At 34.9% G+C, this 13,278-nt stretch overlaps 1 protein-coding gene across 5 annotated transcripts in view; it reads right to left on the reverse strand.

Moving 5' to 3' along the window:
- ZBBX (zinc finger B-box domain containing) overlaps positions 1 to 13,278 on the reverse strand; it is a 173,611-nt gene that overhangs the window by 10,769 nt on the left and 149,564 nt on the right. The gene's annotated exons all lie outside the window — the stretch shown is intronic.

A 13,278-nucleotide genomic window follows, 5' to 3' on the forward strand; every position in this document is an offset into this window, starting at 1 on the left:
CTGTACTTTGTAGGACAAAAAAAAACCCAAAGGGTAATATGGGTGCCATTCCCTGGTATGCCAATTTTACTTAACTGCATATAATTTATTTTTATATTAAAACAAATATGGAGAAAAAAATAGGTAGTATGAAAAATCTGTTGACTTTTTAGAAAAATACAGGCTTTTAAAAATTGAGATCTATTAATGATCAGGGGAGAAGAATGCCCAGTAAAAAGCTCCAGGAATCAGTCCCTCCAACAGAATAACATGTAAAAAAGCAGGAACTGTCTGAATCAAAACTATGTCAAAAAAGCAAGAGTCCAGTAGAATATTGTGCAGCATCCAGGGACAAGTGGAAAGAAGAGGCTGGTAAATTATGGTAAATAACAGTAAAACTGTTCTCTCTGTGCTGTGGTTATCATCACATATCCCACACAGCAGGCAGCAGTGGAATGCAACAGCTTGTGGTGTCAGAAAGTGACATAAAAATCCATTTCCCCAAGATCTGAGGAGGGCTCAGAATGATTGTGGATCACTGCTTTTGATTAACTACTTTTATAGCTAAGGGACTCCCTATGAGGGTGGCCATTGTTCCAACCCATCCTGGACAAAGGTGGTGAGGGAGGTTCAGAAATGGCACACTTCCTCAGACTGCAGAGGACAGGTGAAGAGCTGCATTTGCTGAGTAGAGGCCAGGTTAAAAAAACAACAACAACATAGCTTTGGGGAGCTGTGGAAGAAACTCCTGGTACCCTTCCTGGCCCCTATCTCTTCCCCTCCCCAGGACATTTTGGAGGCTGCCAGTGCCCCCTTTGTGCATCCGTGGCCTTGTTCCAACTGGGAAGGAATGATGTGGGAAACTCCTCTCCAGCATGCCCCCCTCCAATTTGCCCTGCAGGCAAAAGCAGGCTGTGACTATGAAGGAGGGTTAGAAACAATTTAGTCAGGGTGTCTGGGATACAGGGACAAATGCTTACATGCTCTAACTCAAGGGAGAAGGAGAAGGTCTATTTTCTGGGAAGTAGAGCGGACATACAAACTCCTCCAAGCAGGGGAAATCCTGTTTGGAGCAGCACAAATGTGCAAGCACATTCCCAGGACAAGACCCAGAAAAGACATGGAAGACCTAGCACTTTGCATTCTCCTAGAGAGGTCTTTCCTGAACTTGTACACAGAACACTAACCAATAAAAAATGAATTTGCAAAGATGATGAAAGTTGTATTTTGTTTAGCTTTGCTTGCGTTTGTCTTGTGACACACAAGAAAATCTGTCATATCATCAGCTGTGTATTAAATCAAGAAAGAGACATCTCAGAGAATAAATCCCAGAGTTATCATTTTAAAATACTTAAATGTACAGTGTAAAACAAAAAGGTACAGACAAACAAAGAAACAGGAAATGATGGTCCATTGTAAGGAAGAGGATAAAAGTCCAGAAAACATCAACAAACACCAAGCTGTGGACATACAGATGAAAGAATTTTAAAAATAAATAAATAAATAATCTTCAATAGGATGAGGGAGGCAAAGAAATAAAGGACTAAAGGATATCAGGAAAAAAAATGAATGAGTAATATGAGAAGCTTTATAAAAGATAGAAATTTTAAAAAGAAACCAAACAGAACTACTGGAGTTGAAGAGCGCTGTTAGAGAAAAACAGTGCATACTGGGACAAGAGACTAACAGGATTGCAGGCAGAAAGTTTATTGGGAAGCTCTCTCAATGGAGGGTGTCTAAAGAATTGACTTCAGTCCCCCTCACTGCCATGGTGGGGATCTGAAGAGAGACTTCAGCCTACCCCTGGAGGGTGGTGGGTATGACTTTATACAGTACATCAACAGGCAGGGAAACCAAGTAGAGCCTGGGGTCAAATGGCCAGGGGAAAGTAGGCTAGGATGTCTTGGAATGCAGAAGGGGTTGGTGGTGCCTGGGGTAAAGGCCCTTATCTGCCCTTATCTACTCCACTTTGTTTATTCTTGGGAGGGGATGGGCTGCCTCCTATCCCCCCATAGGCAGCTTACTCAGTGGATCAGAATAGAGTCACAGCCTTATGACCTGTTAATCATTGCAAACCTTGTAAGGGGAAACTCTAACAAGCACAATAACTGAAATGAAAAATTCCCAGGAGGGTTTCAAGAGCAGATTGGAGCTGACAGATGAAAGAATCAGTGAACTCCAAGACAAGGCAATTAAAATGAGGAGCAGAAAGATAAAAGAATAAAAACAGAATGTACAGAGCCTCTGAGGCCCCTGGGACACCATCAAGTGGACCAACATACGTTAATATGTGAGTTAAAGAAGGAGAAGAAAGAGAGAAAGGGACAGAAGGAATATTCAAGTAAACAATGACAGAAAACTTCCCAAATTTATTGAAAGACATGAATATGCACATACAACAATCCCAGAGGACACCAAACAGGATAAATTTGATCACATGTCACATACTGATCAAACAGTTGAATACAAAGAACAAGGAGAGGGTTCTGAAAGCTGTAAAAGAAAAACAACATAATATGTACAAGGAAGTGCCAATTAGATTAAGTACCAATTTCTCATCAGAAACCATGGAAGCAAGAAAGCAGTGGGTTGAAGTACTTAAGGTATGAAGAAAAAACAATTACCAAGAATTTTACATATGATGAGACTTTTTTGAAAAACAAGGGAGAGATTAAGATACACAAAAGCTGAGGGAGTTTATCACCACTATACTGCCATACAAGCAATGCTAAAGGGAGTCCTTCAGAGTGAAAGGAAAGGACACTAGACAGTGGTTCAAAGTGGCAAGAGAAAAAAGGACCTCTGGTAAAGATAATCATTTGGGTAATCATAAATGCCAGTACCATTATATTGTATTATTTGATATGTAACTCCACTTCATCTTACAGGTGCTAAAATGCAAATGCATAAAAAAATAAAGGTAAATCTATGGTTTTGGACATACATACAAAGATATAATTTGTAATATGCTCAAAAAAGGTGAGGGGACAGATATAGGAAGAGTGTATGAATATGCTATTCAAGTCAAGTTGGTATCAAATAAAATATGATTGTTATATGTTTAGGATGGTAAACACAAGTAAAACATATGAAAAATATATCCAGAAAGAAATGAGAAGGAACTTAATATGGCATTACAGGAAAAAAATCAAATAAATTTAAAAGTAGGCATTAGTGGAAGAATTGATTGACAAAAATGGTGTAACATTTATGAAGACAATATAGCAAAATGGGCTTTTCATGAAGATGGTGCTGAAAGCAAAGAAGGAAGTGCCTGCTCTTCCCAAAACCAAAGCAAAAGCAAAAGCTTTGAAAACCAAGAAGGCAGTACTGAAATGCATCCACAGCCACAAAAAAAGAAGATCTGCACAACACCCACCTTCTGGCAGCCTAAGACGCTGCATCTCAGGAGACAGCCCAAATATCCTTGGAAAAGTGCCCCTAGGAGAAACAAACTTGACCACTATGCCATCATCAAGTTCCCCTTGACCACTGAGTCAGCCATGAAAGATTGAAGACAACAACACACTTGTGTTCATTGTGGATGTCAAGGCCAACAAGAACCAGATCAAGCAGGCTGTGAAGAAGCTCTATGACTTTGATGTGGCCAAAGTCAATACCCTGATCAGGCCTGATGGAGAGAAGAAGGCATATGTTCGACTGGCTCCTGACTATGATGCTTTGGATGTTGCCAACAAAATTGGGATCGTCTAAATTGAGTCCAGCTGGCCAATTTAAAATATATTAAGTTTGTGACCATAAAAAATAAATAAATAATAGCAAAATGGCAGAAGAAAGTCTTATCAGAAAGAACTGACTTTAAATGTAAATAAATTAAACATTCCAGTCCAAAGGCAGAGATTGGCAGAATAAAAAAGAATGACCTAAATGAATGCTATTTACAAAAGACTCATCTTTAATCAAAGACATAAGTAGGTTGAAAAGAAAGGATGAAAAAAATATATACCATGCAAGTAGCAGCCAAGGGAAATCTGAGGTAAGCTATATTAATATCAGATAAAACAGTCTTTAAATTAAAAACTGTGATGAGTGACAAAGGTGGTCATATACTTATAAAGAGGAAATTCAGCAGGAAGCTGTAACAGTTATAAATATATTTGCACCTCACAGCAGAACACCAAAATAAATGAAGGAAATGCTGACAGATTTGAAGGGAGAAATAGACAGTTAACTGTAGGGCTTCAATACATCACTTTCAATAATTATAGAACATCTGGACAGAATATCAGTAAGGAAATATAAGACATGACTGATACTGAAAACAAAACCTATCGGATATATATAGAATACTTCACCCAACAACAAAAGAATACACATTCTTTATTCTTCCCAAGTGTACATGGATCATTCTCCATATAGACCATTTGTTGGGTCACAAAACAAGTCTCAGTAAGTTAAAAAATATTGAAATCATACAATTATCTTCTCTGATGGAATGAAGCTAGAAATCAACAGCAGAGAGAAAAATGGGATATTTAAAAATATGTGGAAATTAAACAATGCACTCTTAAACAATCAATGGGTTAAGGAGGAAATCACAGGGAAAGTTGGGAAACATCTTGAGGTGAATGAAAATGGAAATACAACATACCAAAATTTATGGGATATAGCAATGGCAATGCTGAAAAGGAAATTTATAACTCTGAATGCTTACATTAAAAAAGAAGAAAGATTTCAAATCAGAAACCTACCTCAAAACTGGAAGAATTAGAAAAAGAAGAGAAATCAAATTGAAAGTGGGAAGAAGTAAGGAAATAAAGATTAGAGAGGACATAAAGGTAATAAGGAAAAAAAAAACACAATAGAGATAATCAACAAAACCAAAAGTAGGTTCTTTGAAAAGATCAATAAAATTGACTAACCTCTAGCTATACTGACAAAGATATAAAAGGGAGAAGACAAAAATAACTAAAATCAGAAATGAAAAGGAAGATATTGCTATCTACCCCACTGAAATAAGAACTAATAGGTGATAATATGAACAATGGTATGCCAACATATTAGACAACCCAGATGAAATGGACATATGCTTAGACTACCTACACAGCCTCAAAAAAGAAATAGAAGATCTCCATAAATGAGCAACTAGTACAGAGATTGAATCAGTAATCAAAAATACCCCAACAAAAAGAAGCCCAGGACTAGATGGCATGATCCTGTGTATATAAAGTCTCAAAAAATCTGCATCAAAATTACTAGAGCTAATAAGAAATTCAAACCAAAGTGGCAGGGTACAATATCAATTTGCAAAAATCAGCAATGTTTCCATGTACACAAGAAATGAGCAACTGGAGGAGGAAATCTAGGGAAAAAAATCCATTTAAAATAGGAATTAAAATAATCAAGTATCTAGGAATAAATTTGGCCGAGGATGTAAAGGACTTGTATACAGACAACTACAAAACATTACTTAAAGAAATTAAAGAAGACCTAAATAAATAGAAGGACATTCCATGTCCATGGATTAGAAGACTAAATATTATTAAACATCTGTTCTACCCAAAATGATTTACAGATTCATCACAATCCCAATCAAAATTCCAACAGCCTACCATGAAGAAATGAAAAAGCCAACTATTAAATTTATTTGGAAAGGTAAGGGACCCAAAAAATATCCTGAAAAAGAACAAAGTTGGGACTCACGCTTTTTTATTTTAAGGCTAATTACAAGCCTGCAGTGGTCAAAACAGCATGGTATTGGCACAAGCCTGACTATATAGGTCAATGGAATTTCACAGAGTTCAGAAGTTGACCCCTGCAACTATACCCAATTGATTTTAACTAGGCTGCCAAGTTCACTCGGTTGGGAAAGAATACTCTCTTCAAAAACTGGTGCTGGGAGGATTGGATAGCCATATGCAAAAGAATGAAAGAGGTCCCCTATCTCCCAACATATACAAAATTTAACTCAAATTGAAGCAAAGACCTAAATATAAGAATCAGAACTATAAAACTCCTAGAAGAAAATGTAAGGAAGACTCTTCAGGATCTTGTTTTTGGCAATGGAGTCTTACACTTTCCACCTAAAGCACAAACAACAAAAGAAAAAAAACAACAACAGATAAATGGAACTGCCTCAAAATTAAAAATTTTGTGAACCAAAGGACTTTATTACGGTAGGTGAAAAGACAGCTTACTCAATGGGAGAAAATATTTGGAAGCCATATATCCAATAATGGTTTAATACTCAGAATATACAACAAAGAAACCTTACAAAACAACAATAAAAAGTCAAACAAACAATTTAATAATATGCAAAAGATTTGAATAGACATTTTTCCAAAGAGAATATACAAATGGCTAAAAAGCACATGAAAAAGATCTTTAACTCACTAGCTATTTGAGAAATGCAAATCAAAACCACATTGGCATACCATTTCACATATACTATTTACTATTACAAAAAGACTATTACAAGTGTTGGAGAAGGGATGGAGAAATAGGAACCCTTATTCATTGCTGGTGGGAATGTAAAATAGTACAGTTGCTTTGGAAGAGAACTTGGTTGTTCCTCAAGAAGCTAAGTATAGAATTAATACATGACCCAGCAATCTCTCTACTAGATATATACCAAATAAAATTGAAAGCTGGGACTTGAACAGAAATTTGCATGCCATGTTCAGAGTGGTGTTATTCACAATATAAAAGATGAAAGCAACCCAACTGCCCATCAGCTGAAAAATGGATAAACAAAATGGGTGTATTCATATAATAGAAAATTTCAGCCATAAAGAAGAATGAAGTACTGTTACATGCAAAAATATGGATGAGTTGTCAAGATATTATACTAAGTGAAATAAGCCAGACACAAAAACAAATATGGTATGATCTCATGGTTATGAAATAATTTGAAAAAGCAAACTCAGAGTTAGAATCTAGAATATCGGTTACCAGGGACTGGGTTGGAGGTAGAGATTGGGGTTAATGCTTAATTTGTACAACATTTCTATTTTAGTTAATTGTAACGTTTTGGAAATGGAGGGTGGTAATGGTAACACATTACTGTGAGTGTAATTAACAGCACTGAATTACATATGTGAATGTAATTAGAGGGAATTTTAGGTTGTATATATGTTATAAGAACTAAAATTAAAAGACAAAAAATAGGACTGTGTAACACTGTGAGCCCTATTGTAAATAATGGACTCTAGTTAATATAACAAATATAAAAATGTTCTTTCATGAATTATAACAAATGCACTGCACTAATACAAGGTGTTAATAATAGTGTGATATGTTGGGGAAAAAGTACACCTATAATGTAAACTATGGACTATCATTATTAGTACAATTTTAATATTCTTTCATCACCTTTAACAAAGGTAGTACATTCATTGGTCAAATGGTAATTCTATACTTAACTTTCTAAGGAATTGCCAAACTGCCTTGCAAAGAGACCATTTTACCTAGCAACTTCTAGGTATGTACCTAGGAGAAATGAAAGCAGGGACTCGAACAGATAGTCAGACACTGATGTTCATAGCAGCATTATTCACAATTGCCATAAGATGGAAGCAACCCAAGTATCCATCAACCAATGAATGGATAAATAAAATGTGATATATACATGCGATGGAATATTATTCAGCCATAAAAAGAATGAAGTCCTTATAAATATGAAACATGGATGAACCCTGAAGACATCATGTTGAATGAAATAAACTAGACCCAAAGGGCAAACATTGTATGATCTTACTGATTTGAAACAATTAGAATAAACAAACTCATAGGGTCGGAATCTAGAATAAAGGTTGCCAGGAGACAGGGTGGAGATAAGGAATAGGGAGTTAAGAAAGGCTTTAAATGTACACATTTTTTATTTTTGATGATGGAAAAATTTTGGTAATTCGCGGTAGTGATGGCAGCACAACATTGTGGATGTAATTAACAGCAAAGGTATATATTTGAATGTGGTAAAAAGGGGAAATTTTAGATACTAGAATAATAATAAAATCTATGGAACTGTACAACACAGTGAACCCTAAGTTAAACCATGGACTAGAGTTAATAGTACAATTATAAAATGTGCTTTCATGAAATACAACAAATGTACCACACTAATGCATGGTGTTAATAATAGGGTGGTATAAGGGAATCCTACATTTTATGCATGATTTTTCTGTAAACACACAGTTTCTCTAAAAAAATGAAATCACATCTCTTCTCTTCCTAAATATGAGTTCATTCCTTTTTGCCTTACAGAGAGTTTTAGTGGGTAAATTTCAGAAGCACAGATATAAGTCAAGTTACTACTTTATTATACCAGGGCAATCACCAGGTTTTTCTTGAATCTACCAAACATTCATTTAGTTGGTGGACAAGTGTATAACTTTCCTAGTAGGAAAAAAATCCCTTCAAATCTTACACTAATCACATAAATAATTTGTAGTTTGGTTTTGCTCACAAAGGATTATTTAATAAAGAACAAGACAATTTTCAAGGTACAAATTTAGAAATTCATGGCACGGAAATTTTTTAATGTATTGAATCACTGTTCTGATTTATATAAATTACTTATATTCAATATAAATAATTTACATGAGAACATGACTCTTATTCCCTGAATACACACTAGCTTTGTATAAAATATCAGATTCTTTAAAGTAGTGTCAGTATTATTATTAAAAACATGATTTGCCATATAATATTATTCCTACTCTATCGACTCAAGGAAAATATAAAATTCAGAATAGTGACTACAGGGAGTTGCTGTGTATAAAACGTTTAATGATTATAGAGTTTCTCTTTTCTTTTTTAACTTAACTTTTTCTTAAAACTTAGATCTTTTAAGTTACTTTGAATGTATCTAATACCCTAAAAAGAATCTTAAAGTAATATGTAAGTATTTAAGCAATTAAAAGTGACTAAGTCCCAAAAGGCACCAATTTCAACGACCATTTCAGAAATCAATTTTTAAACAATTTTTGTTGGAATGAAGTCACAACTAAATTCAAAAGATTCTGACTGAGCACAAATAAAGATGTGCTCACAGACAATTCTGAAGAAAAAAATGACAAAATGTGTCTATGTTTTGAGAAAAATAAATGTAAATGTCCCCAAGAATATATAGTGACCAGAATTTGCAAATACTTTCCCCTGTTATCTGTAATATATAAGAAACAACAGTTTATTCATAGCCATCAAGAAAAACAATAAAATATTTCTATAGTAATAAGAAAAGGGGATCAGAGTAGTGACAAGATGAATGAATGACATCAGAAAACTCTACTCCAATTTTATCATGTACCATGGTGAACCACTTAAGTCTCAGAGTTCCCATTCTTTCTTCTAAAATATAGAATAATGACTTTTGTGTCATGCTCAAAATATAGTTGGATTAAACAGGAGAAAACAGGAAATGAGCTGAGTAACTAAAAAGTTGCTATTTCTGTGTAATGAATACACTAGCAGTAATACCAAGAATAGCAGCACATATAAGCCAGTTAACACCAACTGAACTATGTCATTTAAAATGTCTAGATCTATGGAGAAAACCATGCTCCGTATGTTTAAAAAGATATTGTGCTATGTCTCAGTCAAGGTAAAATTGAAGGACATATAGAACACTTTATTGAAATAAAAAAAGGGAGATTTTATTAGCAAGGAAAAGAAAGACTGGACTTCTGCCAATAACGACAAATAGGAAGTGAGGAAAATTCAACATAACATAGACACTGTTCAGAAAATACAGGAGAGTACAAACATGTGCTGAACTCTGATAACAACAGCTGGTTGCCATAGTATTTGAGATTAATTGATCCCAATTGGCAATAACAACAACAAAAAGAAATGCACAGGGAACGGGTCAGACTTATGCTTAGCACACAGCAAGGAGAAAGATCATATTTCTTACTGGAAACTTATTAAAAGTTTCATTTAAAGTAACCCGTATATAGAAATAGATGAAGAGGGCTCAATTTGGTCCTAGATTTTTATTTATTGTTCGTTTAGGTCAGTGTGCCATTCCCTCTAATGTTCACTGTATATGCTTATTAATATTATTGCTAGAGTTAAGATTAGACACACAGTTAAGACTGGCATTAGTGAAAAATGCCATAACTGAGTAGGTCATTCCACAATTTAAAAAATATAATCAAGTTTATAGATTATAAATATAAGAAATTACTTTTAGAGTAACTTGAACCATAACCGGAAATGTAATCTTAGGAAATTATTAATATTGATTATGACTATAAGTATTAAAAAAATTATCCTTACTGTTAGCTAAAGAAAATATGCTCAATGATTACTAATAAAACCATGTCAAACTATCAGGAAGATAAAATACATTGGGGACTTTGGGTTATATTAGTGGGCACAAGAATGCTGATAAGGGTATAAAAAATCTGAATCGCTCTCTAAATAGTACTTAACACAATACTTATCATTGCTATTCTAAGTAAAAACACCAGGATTTGATAAAAATAAACATAGCAGCATGTTTTATGGATAGTATTTTAATAACAAGTAAGATTCTGATCAAGAGAACCAATATATTAATCCTTAATAAAACAAGAGAACCAATATTTTAATCCTTAATAAAGGTTGCAAACCATTATTGTCTAATGATGTTCTTGTTCTACTCTATGAATTGCTGAGAATTTATACAAAAAATAAAAATGTATATTCTAAGAGTTCTTGAAACATATATGGAGATTTCATTTAGCAGCATGGTTTAGTTGAAAGATTGCTAGACCGAGAATCAAGAGTTTTATTGTCTAGACTCACTCAGCTTTTGACCTGAGGCATGTCAATTCTTACCTCACCTGTAAAAGAAGTTGGACAGTATGATATCTTAAAGGCCCTCCAACTCTAAGAAGCTTTAAATAATATCCAATCCAAATCAATTATCAGAACTTTAAAATCCCTGAAACTGTCAGACACAGGGTCAGGATTAGGTTAGTGAAAAGTGAATGAGTTATTGCCCCAACACTCAAGATGCACTCAAGACTAGCACATAGTCCTATCAACCTGCTTGACTCATTCAAAAACACTTACTGAGTCCTTACAATGTGCTGGACCCTGTTCTATTACTGAGAATGGGACAATGAGCGGGACAGGCTAGGTACTTGCTTTCTTTCCAATCAAGGGTATGAGGGTGTGTGGAGCAGGAGACAATATAAAGAAGCAAACAAAGAAGATACTGTACTATTTTGATAGGTGCTATGAGGAAGACAAAAGAAGGTAAATGTGATAGAAGGACTAAACAGAGTAGCATTAGATAGGGTGGTCTTAGAAGGCCTCCCTAAGGAAGTAGCACCCAGACTGTGATTGAATATTGGGAAGGAACCACCTTGTGATGAAGGGTGCGGAGATGGAGCAGGAGGCTGCAGAGCATCCTGGATCAGAAGAAGGAGCAAATTCTAAGGCTAAGAAGTGAATAAGAGTGCAGCCTGTCAAAGAACAGAAAGCCAGTCACAACATGGGAGAAGACAAGGTTAGGACAGATGGGCAAGGCCAGCTCAGGTAGTGCACGATAAAGTATGTGATTTTTCCATATGCTAGAAAAAGCTATGGGATATGTTTAAGCAGTAAACTGACATGATATAATTTATGACTTGAAATTAGAGGAAATATGATTTACTCCCTGACTATGTATAAAAACAATTCATATACTGGTGAAAAACAGCAGAATTTGATGGAAATTAATCATAAAGACATGTTTTTTTGTAAGGGGCAAAAGTAAAATTGAGAGACAAGTGAGAGATGATGGACTACTGGTTTGGACTCGGATGGTGTAGTAAAGAAAGAACTAGTTGGATTAGGGATAGAGTTTGAAATCAGCAGGATCTAGAGATGAGTAAGATATGGTGGGTGAAAGATTCAAGACGACTCTTGGGTTTCATACTTACTAATGTTTGGATAATGTTGCCATTTACAGAGACAGAAAGATGGGTTGAGGACGGAGGAGGTTTTGATGGTGGTAAGGGGGAGGGAAATCAATGATAACTTAGTCATAAGTACTTCCTGCTAAATACACAGTTAATTTATCACTACCATATTTTTACATTCATAAATTTTAAAATCTTAAGGAGGTGGGAATTCCTTTATATACTGGTATCAGTTTACAACATAAGATTTCTATAACCTGTAGCATAGCCAGAAAATTTTTATTTCATTTCATGCCACTACTCAGCTCAGAAAGCCATTTCCCTCCTTTCCTAATTAGTAAAATCATATTAATTCTTTAAGATTTGGTTGAAATGTCACCTAGGTGCTAACACTACCATATCTACACTTTTCAATGGCAAAGTAATTCTTTCATTGTTTTGATTCCTAAATGACTCTATTTTAACTGATTGCATATACTGCTAATAAATACCTATCAGTCTCCAAAACCATGTTACTCACAGTCCTTTTATAAAATTTCTGGATGGTGTAATTTATATGTTTGCATATCTGAGGAGCAGTTTTTCTCAAGTATGCTTTTGGGGTTATCTGGGTCAGAATAATATGGCATTGTTGATAAGTGCAAGTTTTTGGGCTGTACCTCTGCCTTAATTAATTGGAATTTCTAAGAGTGAAGGAATCTTCATTATATCAGGTTTCCCAGGTTATTATGCTCACACTCCCCTTTGAGAACATCTGTACTAGTGTTTAAAAGCTTGGACAATGGAGATGAAGTTTTACTTAGTATCACCAAAGTCTGGCAGTACCTGGCCTAATTGTGTGCCAACAAATTTTTTTTTATAATAACTACTGATTTCAACTATTTTCTCTCAATTGACATTTAAATGCATTTGGCTACTTATTTATAAAGTTTTGTCTAAGATTCTCATAGCATGCATGTGAATTTGTTTTCATCAATATACAGTGACTTAAGTTATTTCTGGCTGCCTCACATGGAAGCAACCAGCATTTTTGAAGTTCCTCTGGACTTCCATGTGAAAACAGGCACCTAATTATAGAGGGGGAAAAAAAGCATTTATCATAAATAGATGGCTTTTCTACTAAAAAAAAAATGTATGTGACAGATTCTCAACATAAACGCCATGTGGAAAGGATCTAAGGTAGTCAGAGAGTTTTAATCATAGGGTTTAGGGTAAGGGAGATGTGTAAGTCTCACATACATGGGACAATCTTATGTAATTAAATTTCTGGCTTGAAGATGACCTTTAAACTAGGAAAAACAGCTCAACTTGTCAACTATTCCTCCTAAACCATGAACTCCCTAAGATCAGGAAACATGGCTTACATCACTTTATCCCCAGGACCTAACACAATGTCAACATATAAAACACATGTGTAAACTGAATCACCTTAATTCATTAGTTAACT

This window comes from Dasypus novemcinctus, chromosome 4, assembly GCF_030445035.2.
Source record: "Dasypus novemcinctus isolate mDasNov1 chromosome 4, mDasNov1.1.hap2, whole genome shotgun sequence".
NCBI classification, from domain to species: Eukaryota; Metazoa; Chordata; class Mammalia; order Cingulata; family Dasypodidae; genus Dasypus; species Dasypus novemcinctus.